The 16,508-nt window shown below is 41.5% G+C and overlaps 1 long non-coding RNA gene across 1 annotated transcript in view; it reads left to right on the top strand.

Moving 5' to 3' along the window:
* The first annotated feature begins 1,422 nt into the window (after positions 1-1,422).
* Gm32398 overlaps positions 1,423-16,508 on the top strand; it is an 86,196-nt gene continuing 71,110 nt past the window's right edge. Inside the window, exons 1-2 of the long non-coding RNA XR_381224.4 lie at positions 1,423-6,320; positions 9,856-9,926. This is a non-coding gene — a long non-coding RNA (predicted gene, 32398). The remainder of the gene's footprint in view (positions 6,321-9,855; positions 9,927-16,508) is intronic.

Raw genomic sequence — 16,508 nt, forward strand, 5'->3', positions numbered from 1 at the left:
AAGATCAGCCAGTGCCCTTAACCACTAAGCAATATCTCTAGACCCTAATTTTCCTGAACTTTTAGGAAACCATTACATATGTTTTTATGACCGTAAGTATATCTTCAGAATTCTACATGAAGTCTCTAATCTACCATACAACCAGCATTATAGGCTTAATGTAGAACTCTCATCTTAATCTTTTCTTTTTCTCATTCATCTATTTTCCTCAGTTTTGTGTTATACAACCACAAATTTAAGAATTCTTTGGATTTTTTCTTTCTTATATTCTCCATATTTGATATGTAAATCCTTTTGGCTTTATCTGTTCATTCACTGATGATATGAATACACGTGAGTTTTATGTATATGTACACATGGGCATGTTTGTGTGTGTCCTAACCTGCTTTCTTTCTATTGATGTAAGAGATACACGAGGCCACTAACTTGCAAACAGAAAGTTATATATCTTAGCTGACAGTTTGGGAAGGTCTGGTCTGAGTTCAGTCAGTTCTGAGGCCATATATCGTAACAGAAACACACAGTGGAGCAAATTCTCTTACTTCATGTTTGGATGTAAGATGGAGAAGAGGGAGACTTGGAGTTTCAGTGGCCCCTTTGGTGCTTGTTTACAGAGACCTAAGACATCCCTCTTGGCCCTACCTCTTGAATGTTTGATAACCTTCCTAACACCACCACTCTGGGGTTGGGAGGCTGTGGATCCTCATGGCAAACATACCAGGTTCAAACTGCAGCAGTAGTGTATGTCCACGTGGATATATATTTAATGTTGGTCTTTCTCTACCAGCCTTCACTAGAGTGTACTATAAGAGCAAGAACTTTGAGTGTGTGTGTGTGTGTGTGCGTGCGTGCGTGTGTGTGTGCATGTGCACATGCATGTGTATATACAAAGAGGTGTACAAAACTTTATGTTTGAGTGTACACATATTTTTATGTGTATGATCCTTTAGCCTGCATGTATGTCTGTGTACCATGTGTGGGCAGTGCCAGAGAGGGCATCAAGTCCCCCAGGACTAGAGTTACTGGTGGTTGTGAGCAGTCATCACAATCAAACCCATATCCTCTGATAAGAATGACAAGTCTATTTACCACTGAGCAATCTCTACAGGCCCTCTACCTTAATTTTTTTTAATTAAAAAATACATTTATGTAAGCACTTATGTATTTATTTAGTTAGTTTTATGTGTAGGTTTGTGCTTGGGTATGCAAGTGCCATCACATATATGTAGAGGTCAGAGGACAACTTCCAGAAGTCAGTTCCCTCCTTCCACCATTTCTATCTCAGATATCAAAGTCATATTATCAGGTCTGGTGCTGTTCCCTGCTGAGCCAGCAGCATCTCTCTCTCTCTCTCTCTCTCTCTCTCTCTCTCTCTCTCTCTCTCTCTCTCTCTCTCTCTCCCTCTCTCTCTCTCTCTCTCTCTCTCTCTCTCTCTCTTGAGTTAGAATTTCTTGCTGAAACTAGGACTCACCAGTAGCTGTTTTGGTGGGTTAGCAAGCATCTGGAATCGTCGTCTTTCTGCTTTTGGGAGCTGGGACTCAGGTGAGTACTTCCACACTCTGCTTTTTACATTCATTCCAGGGTTGTGAACTCTGGTTCTCAAGCTTCTGTAACAACCAGTCTACTCACTGCGTCATCTCCCCAGCTGGAGTCAAGATCCTTAGCAGCCAGTCTTCCATCCTTATGAGCTTTGGACCCAGGATAGTTGAACAAATCTTGAAAGGCAACTTGTGAAGTTGCAGCTGGGAATGAAATATTTTCCAGATGGGAGTCACCACACACAGGAGGGACAGATGCGTTTATCTAATTTTACTAGATGGTTAAGGTCATGGATTTAACATCTACCTGATCAAGTTGCTCTACTGAGGTGCTTATCTGTACAGTACTTAATTGTTTTAATTACTTGAGAACATTAAACAGGCAACTTTTCTAGATCTCCTGAGATCCTGGGCCATCAGGCAACATAGAACTCACATTCCCAACTACCAGAACATTGACGTTGCTGCTCTAGGGCCAGGCCCTGCTTTCCAGTTGGCTGAAGAAGGACCTTTCTCAGCCCATTTCACTTCTTTGCCAAGATAACTACTTGGTTCTTGAGGGCCTCTGGGACCAAGGCCCTTGCTAATCTGCCTTTCTAGAGTTTCCCTCCCATACAGGCAGGTTTTCCAGTCCCCACTTTCCTGAGGTCAGTCTCCAGTTCCACATGGCCCTGTGGAGATTTGAGGGTTAGTGCTTGGCAGCCATTTTGACCTGGGTGTGTCAGGCACAGTGTAGCATCTTTTGAATTTTCTCTGTCCCAGACATTTTCAAACAATTGTGTTGGAGAGAAAACAAATGGCAGATGTTAACAAAACCACAGCTTCTACTCAAAAATGACTCAGAATTCAAGATCTACTTCATGGTTATTGGTAGAATCCACTGACTAGAAGAACTCATAGTTCAAGTGTCACTTGTATCCAGACAATTTCCTCCTTCACAGCTCAGAATCAAGACATCACTAGCATCAGGCGCTTGAGTCTTTCAAAGCAATCCCCTGCCCTGCTATACTTTTGTGTTCCAGGAGCTGGGATCTTTCCAAGAAAAGAAAAAGCCCATATGGATCAGAACCGGGTGTCACTCATTTTATGTTCTTGTTTTCTTCAATCTATATGTAGCTGAGTTCCCAGAGATTTTTATATTTCTCAAGGGTGGCAGGAGGTGAGCCTTCTGTGAGAAATGACTCTGTAAGATGAAGTTGCGAATCGGAATCTCTCTCCATGTTTATACAACCATAGTGCATAGCTGTAGAGTCCAGGAGATTTCCCTTGGGATAAAAATGCCTATTCATTTTGTTATTTTGGGAGGTGATTTTTAAGGCACAGAAAGAATACAAATAGACAGCATAAAGCCAGCACAGTCTAAAGCTGGGATTCTGACATCAACCTCTACATTCCACACCTTGGTCACATCGCAGCTGTCTTCTTATTTATCCAGTTGCTGTTTTAGAACATTCCAGTGATCAATATGTGTAGTGCCTGTCTGGGAGGCCCCAGTAATGAACACAAGGCATTGACAGTGGAGTCACCACTTTCTATGGCAATGAGTAATTTGCTGGTTTTCTCAGAAGTAAACCGTTAAGAGGGCTCCACAAAATGTCTTTTTTTTTCTTCTTCATTATCATTAGCTATTGATTAAACTCCCCATTTTCCATCTGACAAATTTGTTAAAGTCACAAATAATGCAACAAATGACAGTGCTGACCACGGGGTCATTAGAAGCTTCCGTAGCCCGCGTCAGTCCGGGATGTGCTGGGTGTCTAGATCTTTGGAAAGCAATGCTGATGAGGAACCGTTTGCCCACTCAGGTCCCGGGTTTCTACAACCGCTGCGTGTGTCACCAGCGAGGCTCATCTTTTATGTTGATTTCTATTAGTGAATATATAAATACAGCTTGAAGAATGCTACCTGTCCCCCAGCTCTTGAACCATCAATAGAATCCAGAATGGTGAATTCTTTGTAGAAGTCACCTTGGTTCCGTTGGGGGGAAAATTACTGATGTTCTTTGAAAAGGTAGAGTTTGAGGGCTTTTTTTAAAAAAATGTAGCTGAATAGGATTTTAAGAAAGCAGAATTATAATGTGGAGTGAAAAGAAAAAGCGAGAGGTTGGGTCAGAAACTGGGTTATCAGTACAATGCAGAAAGGCAAAATAAATGCTAATAGACTGCACACGTGCCCTTCCTGCTAGATTAGAGACCAGGAGGGCGCCTGCTGAATGCAGACCATTGTATGGCCGCACAGAGCAAAGGGTCTGGGCTATTATCCCTCGCTCGGCCCCTTGTGCCACAGATGGTTCTTCTTGCTTCTCTTATCAGAGCTGTGCATTCAGTCTCTGCAGCTTGATCTCTTCCTCACTCCTCTGCTCATACAAAAAACGGATTGATCTGCTGAAAGAGAGGGCTAGGAGAGGGGCTGTCTCTGAGGGATAGGGGAGGTTTCAGAAACAAAAGGAGTGGGAGGCCAGGTGCAGGCATGGGACAGGGCAGTGGATTTAGATGCTCTAGGAGGTGATGGGGACAGCCCCGGCAGCAACCAGCAACCAAGTGTTCCCTAGGCCTTAAGCTCGGCCACCTGCAAAATGGCCTTGGCTTTTGTGCTCAGGGAGACCTAAAGTTCTCAGGTGTTGAACAATCGGAGTGGGCTCTCCATACCTCCCTGGGGATATAGAGCTGCCACTTCCGGCCCAGCCTTACTGCTCCCACTGCTCCTGGGACAGTTCCTGCTTCTGAACTGGTTGATAGAAACTGCAAATCCAGCAAGGATAGGCCAAGGGCATAGCCGCAGAGAGCCACTCCTCGTAAGTCAGCCCACCCAGAAGAACTGAAGGGACGAAGACTCTTAGGGTTGAGTCCTGAGTCCGGGCTGAGCTGCATTTGTTGTCCTTTTCATCCGAATCAATGTAGGATGGTTTGGCTTAGCCATACTCAAGCTGTGGCATCCACCAGCAATGGTGTCTCCAGAAAACTACCTTGTTTTTCTCCTCGCTTGTTTTCCAACTCTAAAATGCTATTACTTCATAGTGTTATTACATTAAAAAAAAGAATAACACAAAAACATCTAAAAATGAATACTAAATGAATACTGTTTAATAAGACAACAAACATTTTTAAAAAATGAATGGCTTAGAAATGATGCCATGAGATTTTAGCTATTGCCATCATTATTGTGATTATTTTGTGTTATTATTATGATGGTCTATATGAACTACATATTAACATCATAACTACATTTTAACATCATAACCACTTAGACATGATAATATAAATTAATGACAGAGCTTGGACTTAGGGGTCAAGGCCATCAGAGACTTCATTCTAACACACCTGTACCACAGACTTTGTTCATTTGGGTGACTACTTACAGTTCAAACTTCGGTCTCCCAACTGTGAAGTGGGGTTAACAAGAGTGATTGCTGTGGGCGGAGGGATGGATGGGAAATGTGCATTATCAGAGACAAAGTCTGATCACTGAAGAAGTTCAACAAAGGGGAACTGTTATTATTTCTTTTTTTATTAAATATTTTCTTCATTTACATTTCAAATGCTATCCCCAAAGCTCCATATACCCTCCCCCTGCCCTGCTCCCCAACCCACCCACTCCTGGTTCCTGGCCCTGGGATTCCCCTGTACTGGGGCATATGATCTCCGCAAGACCAAGGACCTCTCCACCCACTGATGGCCGAGTAGGCCATCCTCTGATACATATGCAACTAGAGACACAACTCTGGGGGAAGAGGTATACTGGTTAGTTCATATTGTTGTTCCTCCTATAGGGTTGCAGACCCCTTTTGCTCCTTGGGTACTTTCTCTAGCTCCTTCATTAGGGGCCCTGTGTTCCATCCAATAGATGACTGTGAGCATCCACTTCTGTATTTGCCAGGTGTTGGTATAGCCTCACAAGAGACCGCTATATCAGAGTCTTGTCAGCAAAATCTTTCTGGCATATGCAATAGTGTCTGGGTTTGGTGGTTGTATATGGGATGGAATAACCCTATTAAAAATGGGGTACAGAGCTAAACAAAGGATTCTCAATGGAAAAATACCAAATGGCTGAGAAGCACCTGAAAAAATGTTCAACATACTTAATCATCAGGGAAATGAAAATCAAAACAACCCTGAGATTCCACCTTACACCAGTCAGAATGGCTAAGATCAAAAATTCAGGTGACAGCAGATGCTGGCGAGGATGTGGAGAAAGAGGAACACTCCTCCATTGCTGGTGGAATTGCAAGCTGGTACAACCACTCTGGAAATCAGTCTGGCAGTTCCTCAGAAAATTGGACATAGTACTACCAGAAGATCCAGCAATACCCTCCTGGGAATATACCCAGAAGATGTTCCAATTTGTAATAAGGACACATGCTCAACTATGTTAATAGCAGCCTTATTTATAATAGCCAGAAGCTGGAAAGAACCCAGATGTCCCTCAACAGAGAAATGGATACAGAAAATGTGGTACATTTACACAATGGAGCAATTAAAACATTGAATTCATGAAATTCTTAGGCAATGGATGGATCTGGAGGATATCATCCTGAGTGAGGTAACCCAATCATAAAAGAACACACATGATATGCACTCACTGATAAGCGGATATTAGCCCAGAAACTTAGAATACTCAAGATACAAGATACAATTTGCAAAACACATGAAACACAAGAAGAAGGAAGACCATTGGGAACAAAATACCCATGGAAGGAGTTACAGAGACAAAGTCTGGAGCTGAGACAGAAGGAAGGACCATCCAGAGACTGCCTCCTGTTATTATTTCTACATGCTTGTGCAGGTAAGTATTGTGCATGCCTGTGTGCTGTTTGCATCTAGATGATCAGTTTCTATTTGCCTGTGTTTTATCTGTATGTATAAGGGCTCTCTCTCTCTCTCTCTCCCTCTCTCTCTGTCTTTCTGTCTATGTCTGTCTCTGTCTCTCTGTCTCTGTCTCTGTCTCTGTCTCTGTCTCTCTGTCTCTCTGTCTCTCTGTCTCTCTGTCTCTCTCTGTCTCTCTCTGTCTCTCTCTCTCTCTGTTTGTGTGTTGGAAGGGCTCAAGTTGGAAACATGAATCTTAATTATCCAAGTCCTTCCTACTCATGGCTCCTGTGTGTTTTTGATGAAACTTACATCTCCATCTCTCTCAGATTGAGCTCCTTGGTATACATTGAAATCCCATTATTTGTTTGGCAAGGAAAAGCTTTGGTCAGAACTAACAGACCTGAGTTAATTCTGGCTTGCTGTCTGTGGAAATTAAGGAATGGGGTATGGCACTATCTTCCTTTATGTCTTATTTTCACCATTTATAAACCAGAGGACCAGAAGAGATTGACCTCTGGAGAGACAATTTTGGAATTTTGTTTTTTTTTTAAAACACAGAAGTATTATAACAATATGTTTTGGTTTTAATCCCAGGTATAGGGCTTCTTCAGATTGTCTACAGCAGCCGACTATGTTTTGCCTCAAGCTCTAGCAGAGGCATGATTTTGCCAGAGGCAGATAGTTTCTGTGATTGTGTGATGTTTGGAATTCTGGGGACCTTTCAGAGAGTATATAAATGCTAGGGCCTAGAGAGTTGAATTGTAGGTTGTTGGTTGTGGGTTGTGGGTTGTGATTAGTTACATAGTTGTGTGCAAAGAAGAAAAAAAAAACAAGAAGAAATTAGATATCCTGATGGCAAAGATCAACTTGCCCCAAGGAACTCAATGCACCCACTCAGCAGGAAGTAGTCTCATTATAATGCTACCCACTTTCCAACCCCTGAATTTATTCAGGGACCTCTTTCCTTTCTTCTCTATCCTTTTTTCTCTCTTATTTAGTGTTAGGGTGTTGAAAAGGGGAAGAAAATTAGTGGAGAATGGTTGAAGAAAGAAGAACAGGCACAGTAACACAGAGCCCAGTCCTTCCTCTGTTTTCTATCAAGATCTAGGGTGCTATGTTGCCATTGTTGTCTCCATCAGCATCTTTGTGGCTTTGTTGTATCATGCACTGTTTCACTATGACTCCCCCCCCCCTTTTCTCCTTCCTTCTTCCTTCCCCTCTTTCTTTCCTGTCTTCTTCAGTTTTCTGAGACAGACTTACTCTATAGCCCAGGCTGGTCCCAAATTCGAGTGAGTCCTCCTGCCTCTACCCCTTGAGCGTAGGTGATAATAGTCACAAGCCACCAGGTTCATTCATCTGGTGCACTTCTTCTGCTGTGTTTTATCAAGGGAAATTGTGCATTCTCAGAAGGGTGCGAGGTACAGTCATCTGCATTAGCAGATCAGGCTAGGAGAAGGGAAAGGATGGTGAGATGAAGACGTTCGAGATCCATGCCCTTGCCCATTGCACAGGTACTTCTTCCCATGGGTTAAAGGGTTTCTGTCCTCAAAGCTTCCTCTCCTAATGGGAAAGCCTGAACTTCCCCAGGTCCTAGATACTGTCCTATTAATCAGTTGTGCCTTGGCCTGCTGGGCTGGTCCTGATGATACCAATCTGAGTTTGAAGAGGACAGGCTCCATTCCTAGTCATGCATTGTATCTGTGCAACTCCAGAGAACAATACTCATGTGCACTTCCATTCTAAATTTATCATCATTATAAGAATTTCCAGCAGATGGCCATAAAGGGTCTTGAGAAAGCAAGGCCTGTTTTTTCTTCTCTCATTTACAGAAGGTCACCCTGTCGGCCTGCAAGTGCCATGTGAGACTGTATTGCCTTCTGTGGTACCCTCAGGCTAGGCCTGCCTCCAGGCTCTCTCTTACAACACTGTATTTTTCACCTCACCTTTTCTTAGTTTATCATTATGATTTTCATTTAGAAACCTTGGGGATATTTTAGGGAAATTTAATCATTACTGGGAGGTATATAACTAAGAGAAGCTTCAGGTACCTACAGCCTCAGTTTCCCCTGGTTGGCAGAGCCTAATGGGACTGGATCACTTCCTTGAGGGTCTCAAGTCCTGACATCCCCCTCTATAGTTCTAAAAATTGACATCCATTCTTGCTCTCAATCTCTCTTATCAATATTTTAGGATGGAGGGAACTTGATCCAATGCCCTCCAGGATGTATTGCCATATTACTTTTTCTTCTTACGGGGGGTGGGGAGGGTATACAGCATATGTAACTCTTAATGCAAGACCTATAGATCTAGATGTCTTAGGTGAGAGTTTCTGATCAAAAGATGAAGGCCTAGGCTCTCTCCTTAGCACTTAGCTTATTCACCTAGGCTCTGGCCCAGAAGGAGCTCAGAAGTGAAGTCATGCCACCAATAACCAAGACACTGCTGTTAAAGTCACTACCTGGGTGAGTGCATGCACAGCTCTTGGTCCTGCTGTGTCCTAGATCATAGTGCCTTTATTACTTCCTTTTGGAAAAACTCTTCAACTAGGAGCTATTGAGTCAAAATCTGAGTGTTGATGTAGCTATTTCCTCTCGGTACTAGCTTTGGCATCATATCTTTATATTTTCAAATCTTATAGTTTATATTTTCTGCAACCTGGGAATATAGTATTTACCTTGCCCAAAGAACTGAAGCAGAAAGCACAAGAGAGTCTTGAGGACTGTATTAGGTGAAAAATAGCACATTTATGTTGGAAATTCCTAACTCATCCTCTTCTTTACTGCACTTAGATAGCAATATAATTTGAGGCCCAGCAGTCTTAGACTGGCCATTTCCACCAATAATAATCAGTCATATTTGTATTTGATCATTTACACCTTAATTTCTTCAACATTTGGCAGTAATCCTCCATGAAGCATAGAGGTTGTCATAAACAAATTTGGCATGTGAGTGCACATGTGTGCTCATGCATGTGTAGGCACACACACACACACACACACACACACACCCCAGGATGCTTATTGTAGACCTTGACCCCTCTACTTGTCTTTGACCAACATAAAGATAAAACCAACAGAATGTGTAAGTGTCTATTTTTTTAAACATGGTTCCACTGATCACACTGATATCAGCTTCTGCCTCAGGTATCGAGTGGTCATGCCTCTGTACTGGGTGTTCCATGTTCTTCCCAGTTCTTTTTCTCAGGTCAGGACTCTTGACTGAGAGGTAAAACTCATACACTGCAGCCTTTGGCTTTCCTTCTCAGCTTTCTTCTTCAACTAGTTTACCAAGCCACGAATCTGGAGCTGATTGCTTTTCCATATCCAGAGCCCAGTCCTAAGGAAGCTGGACTTCTCATTCATGGCACGTGGATCTATGGGGGGATTGCTCTGAAGGAAAGAGAACTCTGCCTACCTAGAAGAACCAGGAACCTGTACCCAACACATGATGGCCTCACTGCGGGGCAAGCCATGAATCAGTCTGAATCGCTTTTATCTTTGATTTTTCTACAGGCTCACTTGCCAAAGCAAAAGTTACTCTGAGAACAAACATTCTCCAGCATTTTGATCACACTGATATGCAGGTAAGACAAATCAGTCTGAATATTCTCTACACTTTCAATGCTTTATTTCTGAATAATAATATAAAAAAGCCCCTGAAGCAATACTATTTTGAGACTAATTTCCAGTGGTTCCTAGCAGGGAAATCACTACCTTTTCCCACAGCAATGTTCGTTTTAGTCTGAAAAAAAAATTGACTTGGTTGAAGAAGATGCCATTTGTTCTTCAAGCACTGAGAAGGTCCTTGGGGAGGACTTCCTGAGTCCTTTGGTAGCCACAGAGGGTGGAGCAGGGAGCCACGGGTACAGGAGGCTGACAGAGACTTGGGTTGGAAAGCAGAATACTCTAACTGAGCACTTTCCAGTCATGCTGTGTGGTAGAAAAAGCCCTTGGGAACGCCTTACACATTTCAATTCCAACACTTCTCTGATTTAGCTTGCTTAGTATAGGGCCCGGGAAGCTGTAGCTATATAGAACCTTCTTCTATACCTCAGAAATCAGAATGGCCACAGTAGAAATGTGAGAAGCTATTTAAAAAGTGGCCCCTGTGATTCTGGGACAGCCTGATATCTGTATACATGGGCATTTTTCAAAGATATATCTTTATTTCCAGATACTCTATAAAGGTTTTTGTTTGTTTGTTTGTTTTGTTTTGTTTTGTTTTGTTTTGTTTTGAATGGAGTTTCCTGTCACATGCTAGAGGACACAGCTCTAGTGGGTATCCTTATATTTAAAGCTTGAGGATGAAGCTGCACATCACTCAAGGGTGAAGCTGAATGTGAGATCTAGAGACCTTACCTGACTTTTCATTGACATCTGTAGGCTTCCTTCTTGTTCCCAGAACTCTATTATCAAGTTGATAGGAAAGAAGAATAGAGGACTTATGCTCTGTAAGAGAAGCAGCAGCAGTAGTACACAGGTGGTGGTAGCCTTTTGCCCCCACCGAACGCTCATGTGTTCTGGTCTGCCAATCCTGGAAGTTAACGCTGCCTTTACTACACTAGCGGTTTTGTTCTACAAAGTCTTTCATCCTGATTCAAGCACAGTGCACTTCATCTCTGTGTTCACATTTGAGCACCCTTGAATATTCATCTGACATTCCATCCTTCCTGAGGTTGCTTTCATTGTCCATGTCAAATGTGGATTCTGGTGGAAGAATGGACCAAAGGACAATCAAGAAATTACCTCTATCCACTCAAAGCCTAGGAAGAGTATGAGATGGGGCCAGGTTCTAGCTGGGGACTTTGGATTTAGGTTGGGGTTAGAAATCTCTGAGTATCTGGACATTGCCACACCTAGCATACCTAGGAGTGTTTATGGCTTATAATAAAATACCCATATATTTATTCATCACAGAGAAGCAATGATGTCTCACCAATGCCAGGCAGCTCAACTTATTTAACTTCAGGAATGTGAAATATTTTATAAGAAAAGAGTAAAACTAAGGCAAGATCACATGTTCCAGTTCATCCTGGGATGAGGGAGTTGGTCTGAGGCTGAGCTGGGGAACTTATTGAGACCTTGTTTGAGAATTTTATATATAAATATGTACATGTATATGTATGTATAATGGGAAATTAGAAAAAAATAATCCTTAAATCCTAAGATCTATATTTGAGCCAAAGTTGCATTTCTTTTTATCCATGAGCCAGCAATAGTTTCAATTCTCAATTTTTCATCTTTGAAAGAGGTGATGTTATTCATTGCTCTCTAAATGATAAAAGAAGATATTGTTATTCAGAGGTCTAGAGTGGCATCTGAATCAAAGGAATTCATAAAATATTTTGGATCTTTAATTTCAGATACAAGTTAGTCTAGATTGTTATTTGTGCCATTGCAGAGGGATGCCTTACATTCAAGGAATGGAAAAAGGATGGAGTAGTTGAAGCTAGGAATAGACGATCACTTGAAGAAATTTCCTGTGAAGATATGGAGGCATGGAGAGCATCTCTTGTAGTAGACACAGCAGGTAGTTGGTTCAGATTGAGGAAGTCATCTGTGCATGGGTAAGGTTTGTATAGTAAGAAGATGGCAGTTTGGGGGACTCTGACCTGGGAAGGGTCATTGTGTATTTGGGTTCTTTATATCAAACAAGAAGAAAGTACTAGAGTGAGGAGGGGGTCTTAGAGGATTTTGACAATGAGAGCTGTTGACTGTAACAAAACAAAGTTTGACATAGAAACATGTAAATCTTCTTTTGTAAAAACCTCAGCTGCCTATGAATAGGGTAGAGGAGTCAGTGCCAAGCTAAGGTGTGTTCTGAAAAATCTAGTACTATACCCAGTATAACGATGTTGCCTCAAAGTGTGATTTACCCTTAGAAGTCAGCATCTCTATGGCTCTTGTTAAATATCTTGCTACAGGATTTTAAGATGCAGCTATGGTTGAAAATCATTGTTATATTCTTCAAGTGATTAGCTCAATGGTGCTTGCTAAAGATGATTAAAACTGTCAATTCTCTAGTCACTAATGTATCACTGTACAGGTGAAAGGATGACTGCCCATCTGAGTCTCTACTATATAGTTGTATAGACTGTTTTCTGATGGGAACCATTTTATCAGAGAGAGCAATGAACCTTCTTATCATCTGCTGAGACTGAGTGCTGAAAACCCCATGTGTAATTGCAGATTTGCCTATTTCTCCCTTTAATTATGACAATTTTTTGTTTTATATATTTGAGACCATTATTGGACTGAGAGACATTCATGACTGTTATATTCCTCTGAAAAATTGACTCTTTCACAAAACCAATACTCTTTGTGAATTTAAAATCTGTTTTAAAATCAGCACCTGCTATTAATATATACACTCCAGTCTTCATATGCTTAGTGAGAAACACTTCGTCAGCCATTTAGTTTCAATCCTTCTGTGCCTTTACCTTTAAAGCCCATTTTTTACAGACAGTAGGTGGTTGGATTTTGCTTCGTTATTCATTCTATTCATTTTGCTATTTAGTTGAATATGATATAATTATCAACCTGGCTGTATCCACCTGTAACATTGCACTATTTACTGATTAGTTTTGGTCTTATGGTTTTTTTTTTCTTTCCTGAATTATTTTTGAGTTAACAATATCTTACAGAAGTCATCTGCAATTCATTTCATTGGCTCTTTAGCTACCCCTCTTTATATGATGGGGGTTTTGTTGTTGTTTTGTTTTGTTTTTGTTTGTTTGTTTTCCTGGTGGTGGTTTTCAACACACATATTTTGTTTTTAGGGGAACTTGGAAATGTCTGGACACCCTTTTGGTTGTCACATTGTCGGTGCTTCTTGCATCTAGTGGAAAGAGGCCAGAGATACTGCATCATGTCCTCCCACTATTTAAAGAGCAGTAGTTGTGAGGTTGAGAAATATTGTTGCATGAATTGCAACACACCTTTTAAAATTTTATAAATTGCCTAAAATTACTATTTATTTCATGAAAATAAGCTTGAAATTGTACACGTAAATGAACTCTTGCAATTCTTTATATTATGTACACTTAATTTTTTTGCTTTAGATAATTATGTGTATTTTGAAGAAATCAAAAGAAATGTCGTTATGTCTATCACCGTATTGGATGGTGTTCTTAATTAACTAAAAATCCAAGTTTTCACTTGGTGTCTCTTCTTCTGGACTTGAAGGACACCATAACAATTTCTTCTGTGAACTTTTTTTTTTTTTTTTTTTTTGCCATACATTGTCTTAGTTTTCATTTAAAAATATTTTGAGCAAAATACACAATGTGAAATTTTAAAAGAATAAACACAAATATATTTTCAAATATTTATCTGGTTTCTACTCTTGAAGAATATTTTCTCTGCTATAGAATTCTGTATTGGCAGATTCTCCTTCCAGCATTTTGAGGGTGTCACCATGGCCTGCGTGAGATGCTGGATGTCATCATAGCTACTCAGGGTCTGATGTGTGTTGTTTTTCGTGACTTTCTTTGGTTCTCACAAGCATACCTCTGGTGTACTCTACATGATTTTATGATATTTATTCTGTTTGTGGTTTGTTGAGCTTCATCCCTCGATCTCAGCTTCATTGATTAAAAACTCCACATATGTAGTGATTATAATTTGGTGAGTTTGAGTGTGTGAATCCACCCATAAGCCCACACTATAAACCATATCAACACATCCACCTCCTTTGCAGGTTTTCTGGGTCCTTCCTTTCCTTGCTTATGGTAGCAGGTCACTTCTAGTTACTCCACACTGTGTAACAGACATCTGGAATACATTCATCCTGTGTGGGTGGATCTTTATAGCTAATGGACATCTCATTTTCTTCTTCCCCTTATAGCACCTGGTCATCATTATCCTATTTTCTATTGGATATTTTACTTATTTATATTTCAAATGTTATCCCCTTTTCCGGATTCCCCTCCACAAACCCCCTATCCCATCCCCCTTCCCATGCTTCTATGAAGGTGCTCCCCTACCTACCCACTCATCCCTACCTCACCACCCTGGCAGTCCCCTACACTGGGGCATCAAACCTTTACAAGACCAAGGGCCTTTCCTCTCATCGATGCCAGACAAGGCTATTCATTCTCTGCTACATATGTGATTGGAGCCATGGATTGCTCCATGTGTACACTTTGATTGGTGGTTTAGTCCCTGGGAGCTGGGAGGAGAGGGTCTGGTTGATTGATGTTGTTGTTCTTCCTATGGGGTTGCAAATCCCTTCAGCTCTTCCAGTCCTTTCTCTAACTCCTAGATTGGGGTCCCTGTGCTCAATCCAATGGGTTGGCTGTGAGTATTCTGCCTCTGTATTTGTCAGGCTCTGGCCGAACCTCTCAGGAGACAGCTATATCAGGCTCCTGTCAGCAAGTACTTCTTGGCATCAGCAATAGTATCTGAATATGAGATGGATCCCCAGGTGGCACAGTCTCTGTGTGGCCTTTCCTTCAGTCTCTGCTCCATACTTTGTCCCTGTGTTTCCTTTAGACAGGAGTAATTCTGGATTAAATATTTGGAGTTGAGTGGGTGGCCCCATACCCCAAACCAGGGCCTTGCCTAACCTCTGGATATGGTCTTTACAGGTTCTCCCTTCTCTTTGTTGGGCATTTCAGCAAATTTCAGCCCCATTGGGTACTGGGGGCCTCTTTCTTTCCTGGCATCTGGGATTTACTGGTGGCTATCCCCAGTTCCCCATACCCCAATGCTACACATCTCTGTTCAAATTCTTGACCCTCTGTATATCATCTCTGTCTCCTCCCATACCTGATCCTGCCCCCCTTTCCCCTACCTCTCTTCTCTTCCTCCCAAGTCCCTCCCATCCTCTACCTCCTGTGAGTATTTTATTCCCCCTTCTAAGAAGGACTAAAGCATCCATCGGTCTTCCTTCTTCTTGGCTTCATGTGGTCTGTGAATTGTATCTTGGTTGTTTGGAGCTTTGGGGCTAATATCCACTTATCAATGATTACATACCATGTGTGTTCTTTTGTGGATGGGTTACCTCACTCAGGATGATATTTTCTAGTTTCATACATTTTCCTAAGAATTTCATGAAGTCATTATTTTTAATAGCTGAGTAGTACTCCATTGAGTAAATGTACCACATTTTCTGTATCCATTCCTCTGTTGAAGGACATCTGGGCTGTTTTCAGCTTCTGGCTATTATAAATATGGCTTTGATGAACATAGTAGAGCATGTACCCTTATTACATGTTGGAGCTCATTCTGGGTATACAACCAGGAGTGGTATAGCTGGGTTCTCAGGTAGTACTATGTCCAATTTTCTGAGGAACTTCCAGACTGATTTCCTGAGTGGTTGTACCAGCTTGCAATCCCACCAGCAATGAAAAGTGTTCTTTCTCCACATCCTCACCAGCATCTGCTGTCACCTGAGTTTTTGATCTTAGTCATTCTGACTGGTGTGAGGTGGAATCTCAGGGTTGTTTTGACTTGCATTTCCCTGATGACTAAGGATGTTGAACAATTTTTTAGGTGTTTCTAGGCCATTCGCTATTCCTCAGTTAAGAATTCTTTGTTTAGCTCTGTACCTGATTTTTAAAATAGGATTATTTGGTTCTCTGAAGTCTAACTTCTTGAGTTCTTTGTATACATTAGCTATCAGCTCTCTATAGGTCTGTTTACAGTAAACATATGAGTGGGATCATACAATATTTCCCTTCTGTAGCCAACTTATGATGTCTTTTTGGTCTCTCCATAATATTTGAAGTAGTATGGCTTTTATTCCTTGTAAATGGGGTTAGCTAATACTCCGTTGTGTATATGCCATACTTTCTGTGTCTTTCCATACTCATTTGGGATATTTCTGTATCATTGTGGTTGTGACTATGGCAACAAATCTAGGAGTCAGCACTTCCCATCACTTCCAACAGTGAACACAAGTTCTAATTTCTGTACAAATGTAGGGGTATTGCGTCCCGCTCGACCGGCAAGAAAGACGCAACAAACCAGAATCTTCCGCGGCAAAAGCTTTATTGCTTGCTTCTCAGGAAGATTCCGAACCGGGAAATGGCGCTGCTTTTATAACCCGCAGCGTGACGTTTCAGCACCTGATATGGCGTGACAGCTCCCGATTCGTTGCTTGCCCATCACCCCACTATTACACCCCGAGAATGGGAGTGACTAGGAGTGAATTCACTCTTGCA

Source organism: Mus musculus, chromosome 12, assembly GCF_000001635.26.
Source record: "Mus musculus strain C57BL/6J chromosome 12, GRCm38.p6 C57BL/6J".
Lineage (NCBI taxonomy): Eukaryota > Metazoa > Chordata > Mammalia > Rodentia > Muridae > Mus > Mus musculus.